Here is a 16,526-nt window from a genome sequence, read left to right as displayed (position 1 = left end):
ACAAAAACACAAGTAAGAAATGTCTGTATGGCTTGTGATGTCATCTCTTGATAGAATGTCATGTCATCATTAACTCAATGGTTCCCACTTAGGGCCGAGCCACCATTCTGGGGTATGGGGGGACCAAGGTGCTGGACAGGTCTCATGAGAGAGAATCCAGGTGCTCAGACAACGGCCCTAGATGAGCTACAAGCTGACAGCCAGCCCCACCTGCCCTGTGTGAGTGAGTGCCTGACTGCCCAGTCAAATCTCCAGATTCTCAGCCCCAGCACACATCATGGAGCAGAAGAGCCGCCCAGCTGAGCCCGGTCAACCTTGGCCATCAGGAACAGTGGCTTCAACCAATACTCACTGCTTACTAAATGTTGAGATGGCTTATTATTCAGCAATAGATAACCAAAACCAATGGATTGTTAGACAACAATTTGGTCAAATAAATATTCCATCCAGCCATGGATATATTAGCCTTCAATCTAGTGACCTGTGAGAAAGACACATGTGGCAGGATCACTGCACCTTACACTGATGGGTGATGCGATGCATGAACTTTCTGCAGCCCTCGTTGGTCCACCCATGAAAACTAGGAGCACAGATGCCCACCTGACAGTGAGGCCACAGCAGGGGATGGGATGCAGGACTGAAGGAAGAGGGCAGTGCATTTGGTTGGCTCTCCTGATTTAGGGTAAGCGGGGGAACGCCTGAGACCCACCCTTTAGAGTCCTCCCATAGCGGTGGCCCTGCACCATCCTGAAGGAGCAGCCAGGGCATGGTGGGGCATGTCCACATGAGTGCTCAGGGGTCCCTGCATTTGGGATGGAGCAGGGGGTAGACAGTGGCTCAGGGACTCAGGGACCCCGAACTACCGAGTTCCACGCTGCACACTGCTGCGGAGGACAAGGGAACAGGGACTTGAGCTGGCGTCCCAGATCGTTATAAAGAATTTTTATCCCAGGAGGCACAGACACTTCTTATTTAATGAGTGTTAACCTGATTATTGGTTCTAGCCGTTGGGACATGGGGTGCCTGGGCCCCACTAGCACCGTGCTGGGCATGCTTTGGGGGTCCCCTCCCTAGTCCAGGACTTGGTAAAACTAACTCCACTCCAGCCCCTGGCTCCGAGACCCCCCAGGCAGTCTCTTCCTGTCAGCCACTGTGCGCCCCTGGTATAATCCACGACTTCTCAGTTTCAGTTTGGTTTGCTTTTCTATCTTGTCCCTTTCAGAAGTACTATCAGGGACGCTGCCACTACAAAGTGGACCCATTTCACAGCCGCCCCACAGGGCATCCACTCAGTGTCCAGCTGGGGAGATTCGGCTGACCGCAGCCATGACACCTTCTGTGTCCAGGAAGGGAGGCCAAACAAGCTCATGAGCTTCCAGGTACCCAGCCCAGAGCTGTCTGTACAGCAGTCATTCCACAAGTTACTGCAGAATAATATTTTACTGAATGTTTTCCCTATTAAAACCTGGTCTTCTTTTAAGGCTTGGCTCTTTTTAAATAGTCAGTTGTTCATTTCTTGAAAACAGTTTTTGCAGCATGCATCTAGTTAAACAAGTTAAATGGGCTAATCTCAGGAAGATCTCTTTCCCTTTAATTATAGATGAGGTCACAGACCCCGCAGGAAGTCCTGGAGATGTTCGTTGAAAGAAGAATCACATCTGTGCAGCAGTGCCTTTGAACACAGTGACAAACAAAAGGGTCTCGGGTGTGAGCACCAGGAAGGAACCCCAGGCTCCCCCTCGTTAGCTGTGAGTTCTCAGCCAGTGATCGAATTCCCTGTGCCTAGGGGTCTTCATCTGCGGAAAGGGATAGGCATCATGGTTCATTTAAGCAGGTGGATGACAATTGAGGAAATCTATGTAAAGAGGTAGCACAGTCCCAGAATATACTAAGTGCCCGTATATTGCATAGGAAAATTAAAACCTTTCAGAAAAGAGTCAATTCGCCTGGTTCATATGACCATTTTTAAGCTCAAACATGCTTTTACAGGGATCACTTTTCAAACCAAGCCCTTTCTTGAGCCTCAAAGCATCAGCAGCATTATCTCCCAGACCCTCAGGCCAGGATCTGTTCTGAATGTCAAGATTTCTTCCTTGTTCCTTGTTCTTGAAATTGTAACAGAAATTTGGGGGAGTGGAGGAAGGACATTCAAATTTGTGTGTACGTTACAGCAATAGTAGAGAAAAAGATAAATGGCTTGCTGCCAAACTCATGGGACTTGGCAACTTTTATAACATCAATATTACTTTGAACGCTATAGCTAAAATAAAAGTAGTTCTAAAATATTACCTCTGTTTTGCACTTAAGAGCAATTCGGTATTATCCTATCATTTCTCCATAACTTTCGATTGAGGTTTCATGACACCTTCCTCAATATTTTAATTATTACAGTGTTTTATAATCAAAAGCATTTGCTCTCATCAATAATAGTATCAGGACACAAAAACATTTTCTAGATGAAAAGTTTGAGAGATTATAAATATTACTTTAAGTTTGTCAAAATGTTGGCCTAAAAAGGATAAAAATTAGACATAAATGAATACATGGACGTAACACAAACTTATGTTTTTGTTCAAAAAGTGCTCGGCAGGCTTCTGGCTAAAATGATGTCAAATTCTCAGGCTTCTGACAGAGCCAGTGGAGAAAGACTGTGTGCAGTACAACCCTGTCCTGATCACAATACAATGTGAAAAATAGTCAAAGCTCTCCTTTCTCCTCCAAAAACATATCTATAGCAGCAAGCACACAAGAAAAAAGGGCAAACACTCATGAATAAATGTTTTATATCACAAGAAGAGAGTGGAGGAATTGTGATTCCCTCTGTCACTGTCACTCAGAGAAGTGAGTGGAAACTATCAACAATAGCCTGCAAACGTCATCGACACCTCCTGATTTTAAAAGACACAGTGAACAGGGTGAGTGGCACTCCTGCCTACACTGAGGAAATCCCTGGAGGGGAGTTTCACCTGCTCCCAGGCACTCTCGGATGCCGCATGGAACCGAGAATCAGCACCCGATGAGCAAGGTCTCTCTCTCCTCTCCTCCCACACCTGTCCACCCACATCGCACAAGAGAAGCAGGCCATCCACAGAGGCTGCTTGGAGTCTTGAGGAGCCATCTCCACAACGACACCCTCCCCACCCCCAACACCCCTGCAGTCGACGTTGAGTAAACAGCAAGGCTACAAAAATACCTTGGAGAAGAATTTATCCACATCAAAGCAAACAGTAATACTGGACAGTTCATAACCAAGAGGAAAAGTAATAACAGAGCAACCAGGATAACAAAAATGCATCCGTAAATGGAACACCACATGCAAAAACCAAATCCAGACACCAGTGCAAAAGAAAACCACCTCCACCTGGATCTGTCTGCTCTAGAGAAAATCCTTAGCAAGCACATTAACTCAACAAGACAAGAACTTGAAGATGAGATAATAAAAGAGATGAAAAAAGAAATTGCACAGGAAAGGAACTCAAATGAGTATTAAAACCACACCACCAGCCGGGTGCAGTGACTCACGCCTATAATCCCAGCACTTCGGAAGGCCCAGGCAGGTGGATCATGATGTCAAGAGATTGAGACCATCCTGGCAAACATGGTGAAACCCCATTTCTACTAAAAATACAAAAAAATTAGCCAGGCATGATGGCAGGCGCCTGTAATCCCAGCTACTCGGGAGGCTGAGGCAGGAGAATCACTTGAGCCTACAAGGTGGAGCTTGCAGTGAGCCAAGATTGCGCCACTGCACTCCAGCCTGCCTGGCAGACCGACACTCCATGGGGGGGGGGGGGGGGAGGGAACCACCACCACAACACCAAGAGGTAAATCAGGACAGCAACTATCAAAACAAAATACACAGCACAGGAAAATTCTTGACATAGAAGATTCAAAATAATCACCTTAAATTCAACAAGGGAAAGAAGATGAGAAAAGTGAGAGAAGAGGTAACAGGAGATGGAAAGGGGAATACATAGGAAGGGTCACAGGCACAGCCAGAGAAGCAGCAGCAAAGGACAACACCAAATGAAAACAAGCAGGAGACAAAACAGCTCCACCGACACGGGAGGAGAAAGTATCTCTGGCGTGAGGAGGGGACTGGACAGGTGCACTAACTGTACTCTCAACTTTGTGTAGAATAACAAATATCAGAAAATGTCCTAACTAGGTTATTAAGCTTTAAATACATATTTTAAAGAAGATGATCAATCACATAGGCACAGCATGGAGGAAGAAGCTAACCTGGTATGGTTCATCTGGAGGGAGTGATGTTGATCTCAGGATTCTACAGGTAACATGACCCAAGCATGCTACACACAGCCCACGTATCCTTCAGGATAACAGCAGCTGTGGCTTCACAGATGAATAATGCAGGATACAGAAACCCAGGCCTCTGCACTGGAGACAGGGATGCCACAACACATTCCAGTTCCCCCAAAATATACACAGTATAAAGACTGCTGTTATGAGGACAGTGAAACAGTATATTCAAGCTCCAAGGAAAGAAAGGGTATGAGCCAAACATTTAAAAGAACCCAAGTTTTCCTCAGATCGTAAGAGCAAAGGGCAGGCATTCTCACCCAGGAAGAAATCGTTAAGCAAACCCTCATGACCCATGCAGAAAAGAACAACTCAGTAATAAAACTGACCAGCCAAGAGATCAAAGTAAAAAAGATGAGGCCAGGCACGGTGGCTGGCATCTGTAATCCCAGCACTTTGAGAGGCTGAGGTGGGAGGATTGCTTAAGCGCAGGAATTCAAAATCAGCCTGGGTGACACAGTGAGATCCTATCTCTAGAAAAAATAAAAAAAATTAGCTGGGCATAGTGACTCACACCTGTAGTCCCAGCTATGAAGGAGGCAGAGGTGGGAGGATAGCTTGAGGCCAGGAGTTCAAGGCGGCAGTGAGCTAGGACCATGCGACTGCACTCCAGCCTGGGTGACAGAGCAAGACCCTGTCTGTCTGTCTAGATAAATTGACTAAAAGTAAAGATGAGCCTCTGTAGGAGCTGAGGAGTTGTATGACATGACACAGATGGAGCAGTGCCAGCCCGTGTGTGCATGCATGCATGTGTATGTGTGTATGTATGTGTGTATGCACATTTGTTTGTATACATGTGTGTATGTGTGTTGTGTATGCACATGTGTATGCATGTTTGTGTTCATGCACATCTGTGTATGTTTGTGTGCAGACACATGTGTGCACATGCATGTGTATATGTTTCTGTGTGAGTGTATGCACATGTGTATGCATGTTTGTGTTCATGCACATCTGTGTATGTTTGTGTGCAGACACGTGTGTGCACATGCATGTGTATGTTTCTGTGTATGAGTGTATGCACATGTGTATGCATGTTTGTGTGCATGTCTATGCATGTTTGTGTGCACGTGTTTGTGCATGTACATGTATGTGTGTATGCATGTGTATATGCAAGTGTAATGTGTTTGTGTGTATGCATGGGTGTGTTGCATGTTTGTATGCATGCATGTGCATGGGTGTTTATGCATGTGTGCATGTGTGTTTCTGTGTATGTGTGTATGTATGCACACGTGTATGCGTGTTTGTATGTATGCATATGTATAAGCACATTTAAATTTTTGTGGTAGAGGAGAAAATGCACGAGAAAACGCAGGAATAGTACTTCCATTTTTCAAAAATGATATTGTTTTAAATTTTCTCTTTCTTTATTCTTAGGCTTTTAAAGAATTATGTTTACTGGGATGAACAAACGTTTGTGTGAAGCATAGGAATGAGTTCCATTTTTCAAGTCAATTTATTAGTTTTATTAAAATCAAATAGTTACATTTTATGCTTTATTTTAAAATACCACAGAGTATCATCCCATTTAATGAAGTGCTTCTACACTTTATACTGTGTGTGTTTGGTAGTGAATGATGGTTACTCCTGAGGAGTAGAAGGCTTCATGATCAGTTGTTGTCTTCTTTGCAGTTTTCTATATTGGTTCAATGTCTTATAACATGTATATCTTTTCATTTAAAAAAAGATAATCTAAAAAGGACAGGGGAAAAAGTATCAAGTAAAACCATCCAGGCTCCCCAGATATTTAAATAGCATTTTTGAATGTAATATTTTGTAATTTTCATGAATTAATTTCAATATTTTAATTCATTTCCCACGTAAATCAGTAGGGGTTAATATTTCAGTCTGAAAATTAAAGTTCCCAAAGCATGCTGTTGCTAAGTGAATTCTACTCAGAAACTGAGGATCATGAGATACTTTACAAAATTAGGATCATGCTATTCTATAACTTGTTTTTTTTCAATTTTCATACAATGAACAAAACAGTCCGTCACATGCATGTATATTATACTTTCTCTATTCTCCTACTGCTGAAAAACACAGCAATCAATGCCTTCGATCATACATTGTTGTCCACGTGAGATAAGATTAATATACCTCCAGATAGATTCCCGGTCTATGAAGGGTTCCAAATCGAAATTCTAAAAATAGTGAGACACAGTGTGACTTGTGGGAAGGTGGCAGCTTTAAAATCTATGTGTAAGTTCTTGGGGGCTTTCTCAGAAGAAACCAGATCTACTACTGTTTAGATAGATGTCTGCCACGCATATTAACTCGCACTTATGATTGTCCTCATTTCCTCATCAACTAGGCCAGCAATGAAAACAGGTTGGAGAACTGAGTATTAAACAGTGAATGACGACGATTAACTTGTGGGGTTTCATTCCATGGAATATTTTAAAGGCTGAAAACTACTGAACAAACAAAACCTTCTGCAAAGATCCTTTTATATTCATAGGTTGATAACGAAACTTTTCTCTCCATCATTAGAGAACTGACAACAAACAGCCTCACTCACGGAAGGACTTTCATTAATGTAGCCACATCCCATCGACAGGCACAAACCTGAGCCTCCGGCCACTCCACCCTAGCACAATGCTCCTTCAGCACGGGAGCCAGCAGCCTCCAGAATGGCCTTTGCTTTGCTCAAAGCACACACGCTGAGGACACGGGATCCACACCCTGCTCAGACGCCATTTTTTCCCTGTTCCCATGGTGACACTGGGGCCCTCTGAGAAGAGCTCTGTAGTCTCTAAATGACATGAATGACCCCCCCTGGAAAGAAACCTGAGTGATTCTGGGGAAGTAACTCACAGCCTCCATCTCACAATCAAAGAAAAGTTACTATCAGTAAAGAAGGCTTTGGTCTAGCCAGAGAGTTCTTGCCTTCTGTGAGTCCTCTGTCAGCTCTGGAGTGGAGAGGAACAGAGGGGAGTGGTCCCTGGAGCCAGAAGAACACAGCATACAGGTCTGAGGAACTACTTTAAACAGTGTTGTGGTTGGATTTCTCCTGAGTCTAATTCCAGATAAGTAACTGACAATGGCCTTGCCTTTGCTGACTTCAGAACCACATGGAAAAGGGAGGGATGTTCAGGTGCCAGGAGCCTGTTTGGTTCCTGCCTCCACTACAGCCAAAGAAAACAAAAATCCCATCTTTTCTTTAGTCTCCTGCATCCCCCGGCCCACCTGTGAAGCCATAAGCTTAACCCTCCATGGAGAGACACGTCTCACTTCCCGAAGTCTCTATGCTGTTAGCACCCCAGCATCACCAAACAGGGGGAGCCTAATTTATGGCAATCACTTCTACTTTTCATAAATAAGATTCAAACTATTTTAGTATTTTTCTAACTGAAACAGTTGCTGCTTGTAAACAACCCATGCTGAGTCACTTCTGTTTCTGGTGTGTTAGCCATCTTAGATCTTGAACAGAAATATGTGCATGCCACTTCCTAAGGGGGACAGGGGAGATTCTTTCTATAACTAAGCACAGCATGGCTGACATTTGTGGTGCAAATTCTATTTGGAAGGGCTATGGTTATGCATATATGTAATGGAAATACTAAAATCCAGCAATGCAAACTATAAGAGGAAAACTATTAAATCATAATGAGACTTGGTTTTTGATTGTGTGGAATATAAATCACTGTTAATTAGAAACATCTTGCAGGAAATAAAATGTTTAATTACAAAGTTACTATAATATTTCATTGACATCAAAAGATGTTTCTATCAACTGCAGTTGGATTTTACCTTCTTAAAATTAAAAAAACTGATGTCACAGAAACCAGAGTGCTTATTCTAAGTGCAACACACTTCCAACCTCACCCACTTCCTCCCACAAAACAGTTGTTTTATACGGTAATGTGAAAAAATTATACTGCTTTATACAGTATAATGTGAAAAAATCTGATTTTTTCCATATTACCCAATTAAAAGACTGAGGCAATAAAAACAATTTTATGTATTCCTTTTCATTTGCTCAATAATTTACAGACATGTTTATGGACTCTGAGACTGTTAACATGAACAGAACAGCATTAGAATCTATTTCAGAACCTTGAAAGGTAAGTTGAAAAATACCTATTTCAGGTACTAAATATGTGCCCTGCCCCCGTGATGCCAACTGTACCACCGTTGTCCGATTTTCCTTAGACATTCTATTTCCTAGGTCATTAAAGCAAAATGCACTCAAGTGTAAAATACCCCAGTAGTCCATAAACTGGAGCCGAATGACTCTTCGTCTGCTGTGATATGGAACTTGAATCACACTTTGGGGACTTGCTTCATTGCCAGCAAGGGAGCAGGTCTGACCTGTAACTATTCAGGCTCTCTCCAACGCCCAGCAGTCATATGATGATGGATCACGCCATCTCCTACAGAGCTGATTTCCAGCCCCTGTGTGTAAATGCATCTTAAAAGGCAAGGATGCATCCATCCCAAGCCCTCCCTCCTACTGTGTTCTACGAAGCAGCACAGGTGCAGAATTAGAAAAGTTAAGAGCACTGTTCTTGAGGATCTGGAGCCTTGGAAAACTCCCAGAAACAACCGTTATTAAAAAACACAAGACTGGGTGCAGTGGCTCATGCCTGTAATCCCAGCACTTTGGGAGGCTGAGGCAGATGCATCACCTGAGGTCGGGAGTTCGAGACCAGCCTGGCCAACATGGAGAAACCCTGTCTCTACTAAAAATACAAAATTAGCTGGGCATGGTGGCCCATGCCTGTAATCCCAGCTACTCGGGAGGCTAAGGCAGGAGAATCGCTTGAATCTGGGAGGAGGAGGTTGCAGTGAGCCGAGATCGCACCACTGCACTCCAGCCTGGGCAACAAGAGTGAAACTCCGACTCAAAAAATAAAATAAAACAAAACACCATAAGCATGTTTAGGTCAAAATAATTTCTATCTACTTCGCAAAACTCCCCAATAATAATCACTAATGACATTGTAGTGCAGTGGCGATTTCTAATACGAAAACACCAGTCTCTTCCAAAAACCACGATAGTACTGTCTACGCCACGCCTGCTGGGTTTAAGTGCACTGCTAGAGTGTAAATACAAAAGTATACTAATAAACAGCACTTTCATTCTCTATACTAAGTCTACTCCACAATTACAAACCAAAAAGGGAAAATTACCAGCCGGGATCTGCTATTAAAGTCAAGCCTCTAAGTAGCTGAAACGACACAGCTAACTGGTGTATTATCAAAGGCCCTAGAAAGGCCCTCAACAGAAAGCAAAAATACAATAGCCAATCAGTTTGCTTGCATGGTGTCTTAAAGTCTGCATCTAGAGAACTGCTCCTCTGGCTACTATGTTGAAATATAAATATACCTGAGAGGCACGAGTGTGCTGACGTCCTCTCAGGCTAAATGGCAGAATCGCCCATGAAGGAGACGCTTGATACAGGAGAAAGGATACACACCAGGCATCAGCAAAAGGAGAACACGAGCTGAGATGACCAGGAGAAACAAACGCCCCTGGAAGTTCCTGGAGATGGGAGAGAAGAACAGGAACTCTGAGTATGGGGGTGGAGGGGTCTGGGCAAGGAGGGAGAGAACAAGAACTCCGAGTACGGGGGTGCAGGGGGTCTGGGCAAGCTGGGAGAGAAAAACAGGAACTCCGAGTATGGGGTGGAGGGGGTCTGGGCCACTTTCATAGAAAACTTCAGAAGGTCGATTCCCATGCAGCGCAGGACTTGGGCACCCACATGGCAACATCACGACACAAACATAACAGGTGAAAAGTTGGGAATACTCTCACCAACAAAAAGAATGAACCACTAATACAAACAACACCGTGGATGGAGCTCAAATCATCAGGCTGATAGAAAGGAGGTAACACAGCACTGAAGCCGTAGATGACCCCTTTCATGAAATTCTACAGTGGGAAGCAGTGATCTGTAACGAAGCCATCATGCTAGCACAGTGGTCCAGGAGGTTGGCTGGGAGCGGCAAGAGAGGCTTTCTGAGGAATACGTTCCTCAGAGCTCATCGAACTCAACAACCAACAGCTACATTTCACTGCATGCAAATTATAATTCAGTTATTTTTAAAAGACTTAGAAAAATAATATAATTTTTTAAGTGACAAGATCAGCTGGTGTCATGAGAGACTTCCTCCAAAGCCACACTGCCAGCCATTAGCAGGGACCCTGTGGAAGCCTCAATTTCTGAATCTCAAAATACAAAAACAATATTATGTATTTCATAAGATTAAGCCAATTTCAAAATTTTAAACTAATTGCAGTTTCAGACTATTAGCAATTATGTCAATCTTTCACTTTTCTCAGGTTCCAGGTGGAGCAGAATCATACATATCAGCCTTCAAGGAATGTCTACCTTTCAACACGGTTAAGAGCCTGACCCCAGGGCAGGAAGAGCTCGTCCTGCTGGGTCACAATCACACATGACATGTGAGAAAGTTGGTACCAAAGCCTTTCCATCCTGGTATTTCCATCGACTGCAGGTGGAACCCCAGATGTAGAGGACAGAGGAAGTGAAGCCGCCCAAGACACAGGAGAGGCCAAAAACACAAGTGCAGCCGATTCAGGTGCAAGCAAGATTTGGACGTCTACTATGGATAAGGTGTCAGGCATGAAAAGCCCGAAGACAGCCCCTCCCTCAAGCCCTGGGAGAGCAGCCGTCCACTGACGGAGAGGAGGTTAGGATGTGGGTGAGTGAAGTGGGGAGGGGTGCTCCTTCCTGGGAACCCAGAGGGACTCCGGGGGAGCACTGCTGGACCCTGATGTGGCATGAGAGAGAGCCCCCCACGTGCTCTGATCAAAGGCCAGTGTGGAACACGGCAAGGTGGTGCCGCGCAGGGCTGAAGGCTGGGACTTCGCTGTGGTTGTCACAATGGAGGCTGACGAGACGGGATCTGTGCTTTAAAACAGTCTCCTGGCCAACCCGGAGAGCCCTCGACAGCACAGACAAGGTCCAGGGAGCCCCGAGCGGAGGCAGTGCAGGCAGCGACGGAAAGGAGGTGACCTGAGAAGAAAAGAGGTAAAAATCCACAGCATGTGGAGAGGCACCTGCATGGTCAGAGGACAGAGAGGCATCTGAGAAACTCCAGGGGCTTTCATGCAGGTGACTGTGGGACAGCAGTACCACCAATGGAGCTTGGAAATGATGCAGAAAAAGCAGGATTTGTCAGGAGAGCCATGCGCTTACCAGGTCCCCGGGGGACAAGCCCTGGGTCTAGGGAGGGTGGGGATGGAGGCCAGGAACCAGAGGGCAGGTGGACAGGACAGGCAGGGAACACATCAGATGGAAGGTCAGAGCCACGGCAAATCACGGCCAGGAGGCAGGAGCCCAGGAGAGAAGGTGACACGTGGGGCGGGACATCAGACCATGGAAGGGAGGAGGCTGAGGCCAGACACCCCCAGGGACAAGCCAGATCAAGGCTGAACAGAGGCCGAGCCGGGAGTGTTTTCTTCAAGGCCTGTTGTTGCCAAACAAACTGCAAATTAAAAAGAAGACGCCACATCCCTGTCCTTCATGTGAAATGAATACCAAAGGAAATGACTTTGGGCAGGTAATAAGAGAATTTAAGGCTGAGTGTTACCTGCAGCTTCGGAGAAAAGAATGAAGAATGACACTTTGCCAAGAGATTTACAGGGCTTCAGTTTCACTTCTAGATTCCACAGTTACCCTGAAGCTAAAATCTATTTGCTTTTTAAAATGCACACTTATAAAATTCTGTTTTGCATATGAAGGTGATTTGGGACCCATTTCTCTATCTGAATACTAAAGGGTACTAAATACATACTCTTTAGAAAATACATTCCACATAAAAATCATGCGATTAGCTACCAACCTATAAGAACGTGAAAACCATAGAAAATAACGCAACTCCCATCAGGGCCTATGAGAACAGAACCATGCTAGGCCCATTTAGACAGTTTCCTCCCCAGTCAGGTGCACATGGAGGAAAATTCAATGGTGCTAGAAGCTACATCGAGAACCAGACTTGTTTTGATGGATATCACTGAAGCCACAGAGAAGCAATGATCTCCTTAATACATACGGAGAATGTTGCTGACCACATATGTAAAACATGTAATAGAATCCTAGGTGAGTTGGAAATTAACAGCTGAAAAAGAGGATCCTTTTTATCTGTCATATGTTGGGGGAAACTGGGGAAGAAGCCAGCACACAGGAAGCACCCGGTGTGAGTAAAAGTGAGAAGCACGTAAATAGCAACTGCCTTGGTGAAAGGAGTGGGCTTGTCATCGGCTTGGACTAATTACCCACCTCCAGGCAGAAAAGCTGAGGTTACGATTCAAGGGGAAGACAGCAGGATTCCCACGAGCTGCAGTAAGACCAGGAAGCTAAAGATCTTGACAAATAAGCAGTTTGTCTATTTTGTTTGCTGGCTGAGTTTCCAGGGCAACCACAAAACCAGTAGTTCAACAACAGAGGCTGGAAAATGGACAAGGGAAGGTTGTGGGGGCGTCCGGCAGAAATGTGCTTGGCCTGTCTCTTCCTCCTGTGGTCTCTGCAGACCTGATCTTCACAACAGGATGGGTTGCAGCCAAGGGAGGTGATGATGCCTCCTTCCACACGATTCCTACAGGTGTGCAAGCCAGGCCAAAGGCAATTCCCAGCCCAGCCCTACTGAGACCTGCAGAATCCCAGCAGGACCCGTGGACACGTCCTAAGTCTGCAGCTGAGCTCACCATCTCAGAGATGGTGAATGACCATCTCTGCCCAGACCTCCTGATCTCAGGCGACCCCGGCCAGGGCACCAGGCACTCCTGCAAAGACACAATCACAAACCAACCTCTGGTGGCATCACTGAATAGGAAGGAGAGCAGAGAGAATTCAGGAAGAACCAAAATGCCCAAAGAAGTATAGGAAAAAAGACGGGAGTTTGGTGAAGCAGAAAAAAATCAAATTCAAACCTAATTTCACCAGGGATTTGCTCCATGATTTTTACTTCCTCCTTGTGGATTACTGTATACATTAAATGATACCACATTATTAAAAATCAAGGGGCCAGGTGCGGTGGCTCATGCCTGTAATCCTAGTACTTTGAAAGGTCGAGACGGGTAGATCACTGGAGGTCAGGAGTTCGAGACCAGCCTGGCCAACATGGCAAAACCCCATCTCTACCAAAAATACAAAAATTAGCCAGGCATGCTGGCAGTTGCCTATAATCCTGGCTACTTGGGAAGCTTAGGCAGGAAAATCACTTGAACCTGGGAGGAGGAGGTTTCAGTGAGCCAAGATTGCATCATTTCACTCCAGCCTAGGCAACAGAGTGAGACTGTGTCTCAAAAAAAAAAAAAAAAAATCAAATACAGTGTTTGACATGCAGTGGGTGCCCAGGAAATATATTATTAGTCTCCTTTTCTCCTCCAGTCCTTCCTTCCAACCACATCATCTGCACGTGAGCTGTGGCCACTTGCCTCAGAACACAACCCCTTTCTCTCTCTCAGTAATTGGGAGAAACTTTGTTTTAGCTGTAATTTTTAACTCAAAGTAAGAAATTATACTTATGCAACACTTAACACTAGATAATAATTAGGAACCACATAAAGTAAGATACTAAAATATCTAGACAAAAGTTTAATTTGCAACCACCTTGGCACATGAATACCTATGTAATAAACCTGCATGTTCTGCACATATATCCCAGAACTTAAAGTGAAATTTTTTAAAAAAAGAAAAGTTTAATTCACATTGCCATTAGCATAAAGGAAACCCGGCACAGAAGCCATGCGGCTCAAGAGGCTGACACAGCTCTCCCTACCCCTGCTGTGCTAAACATGCTAAGCTCTTTGGTATCCCAAGAGCTTCTGGAAGCCTCTTCCCAACCAGCCACACTCCCCACTAATGACTGGGATCCCAAAAGCTTCCGGGAACTTCTTCGCAACCAGTCACACTCCCTACTAATAACTGAGCTATGAAGACTTTCCAGAAACTTCTTCCCAACCAGCCATACTCTCCCCTAATAACGGGGATATCAAGAGTTTCCAGAAACTTCTTCCCAACCAGCCATACTCCCCCCTAATAATGGGGATATCAAGAGTTTCCAGAAACTTCTTCCCAACCAGTCATACTCCCCTCTAATGAGCATCTTCTTCAGGACGTTTTTATTCCACCAAGAGCATCTTCAGGGAGGGAGGCCCAGGAAGAGGGTTTCATCGAGGAGCTGAAACATGGGGGTTTGTCAGGTGATCGACTGAGCAAATGGGCAGCTCCTGTGCCTGTGGTCCTTGCTGCTAATGAACCACACATCCCTCATTCTCACATCTGGGGAAACACTGGGATCAAAAGGCCAAAGATAAGCGTTATCTTGAAATAATCTTTCTCATGACAAATTCTCAATATTTTGGGGAAATTAACAAAGGCAAAATATTCTGCCATTACCAGATGTTCTGCTCTCAGATAATACAGATTGTACTTACTAGAATTTCATGTTATAAAACATTATAAACCTCCTACATGATTTGATTGGTCAACTCTCCTTCACAGCATAATAAATTCTCTTTGTAAAACTTTACCTGCATTAATCATATCTACTTGCTAAGCAACTGGTGAAAGACCAGGGAAATTAACATCTTTGAGACTACGGATGTGCTGGCACATGGATGATCTCATTTAATCCTGACAACACCATGAGGTGGTTGTCATGGCCCTTGTTTTGTCAGTATGGAAATCACAGTTCTGAGGAATTAAGCAACGTGCCTACACAGCATTAGATCTGATTCTGAAGCTTATGTACCCACCATGCCAACAGTGAGAATTCTACATGAGAACATGCTGAAGGACACACATCTACGGACAGTGGGTGTGGAGAGCTGAGCCAGGCCTTCGGACCTTGTATCTTGACTCATTTCCACTGATTTCTCTTTCCTCTGGATCAGGCTGTAACCTGCACACAACCATGCTCAGCCAGGGACCCCGGAAACACCCGAAGATCTCTGGCATGATCACTGTCAATATATGACTACGTGGAAACATTATGCAAACTCTGAGGCACTTTATAAATATTTGCTTTACTTTCCCCTCAAGATTTATTTGGAAGTACGCCTGAGACTCTTCACATCTGTTCTGTTTAAGCTTAGCATTTAGATAAATACACACAGGAAGGAATTATTTTGAGGTGAGGTTAGGAGCCTGGCTATCGTTCCCATTGTGATGATCAATAGTAACAGACACAGACAAAGAAAAATTCAGGTCACCCTCATTTTATGACCAGTGAAGAATCAGGTGCATTTGTTTATGCCACTTGCATTCATTGTCCTTATCAATCACTTATGAGGGACTCAGCAACCCAAATTCTAAATAATTAAAAATGTAAAAACAGATGCAATAAGGGTAGCTGCACATCTAAACACATCTCAGCTAGTCACGTCCTGTCTTTAAGTGAGGTCGGCGTATTGACTGGGAGGCCATGCTCTTTAAGCCGCTGTTCCTGGAGAGTGGCAGATTTGTCAAGAGCTGTCCTTACTACTGCGCCAGGCCTGCTCTACACAATCTTTGCAGGGAAGATGCCAGGCACGGCCGTGGTTTGGTCTGTGGCCAGGAGCATGGGCCAAGCTGACCATCCCCAGAACCAAGATAAACCTAGGCCCAACCCCTTAGAAACAGGGCCCTCTGAGAGCTACCAGCTCCTGGATTGGAGGCAGGGGCTTTGAGCCCTATAAGGGCACAATTAAAAGCTTTTAGTGAACGTTTTTTATGGACTGAGCAAAAATGAAAGGCATGCACTGGGATTTCACAGAGACAGAGAATATTATCCTTGAGAGAGATTTTGACCAGCGCAGACAGCTCACCTCGCATAGAAGAAAACAGGCTGACAAAGCTGTGCTGTGCCCAAGGTCAGGTGTCGGCAAAACTGGGCTAGAATCCAGGACGTTTAAGTCTCAATTCAAGATTCTTTCCATATGATTTTTAAAATACATACTTTTGGGAATCCCTATAAAGAGTTTCCTACTACGAGGTAGGGACAGGTGCCCAAAAGCTACACATGAGACACCGGGAGGAGTGACCGCCCGCGCACCCAAGGACCATTTCTCTGACTTCCGTGTGCTCAGCACACTCTTCCTCAGGAATCCTGGAACAGAGAGGCACCACACTGGGCATCAGCAATGTCACCTCAGTCAGGCACAGTGGCTCACATCTGCACTCCCAGCACTTTGGGAGCCCAAGGCAAGAGGATCACTTGAGGCTAGGAGTTCAAGACCAGCCTGGGCAACAGAG

At 44.8% G+C, this 16,526-nt stretch overlaps 1 protein-coding gene across 5 annotated transcripts in view; it reads right to left on the bottom strand.

The window, feature by feature from the left end:
* Positions 1 to 16,526, bottom strand: part of DLGAP2 (DLG associated protein 2) — a 968,326-nt gene that overhangs the window by 685,835 nt on the left and 265,965 nt on the right. The gene's annotated exons all lie outside the window — the stretch shown is intronic.

This window comes from Gorilla gorilla, chromosome 7 (assembly GCF_029281585.2).
Source record: "Gorilla gorilla gorilla isolate KB3781 chromosome 7, NHGRI_mGorGor1-v2.1_pri, whole genome shotgun sequence".
In the NCBI taxonomy this organism is placed as follows: Eukaryota; Metazoa; Chordata; class Mammalia; order Primates; family Hominidae; genus Gorilla; species Gorilla gorilla.
Note: the sequence above shows the minus strand (reverse complement) of the source record. Positions and strands in the feature narration are given on the sequence as shown.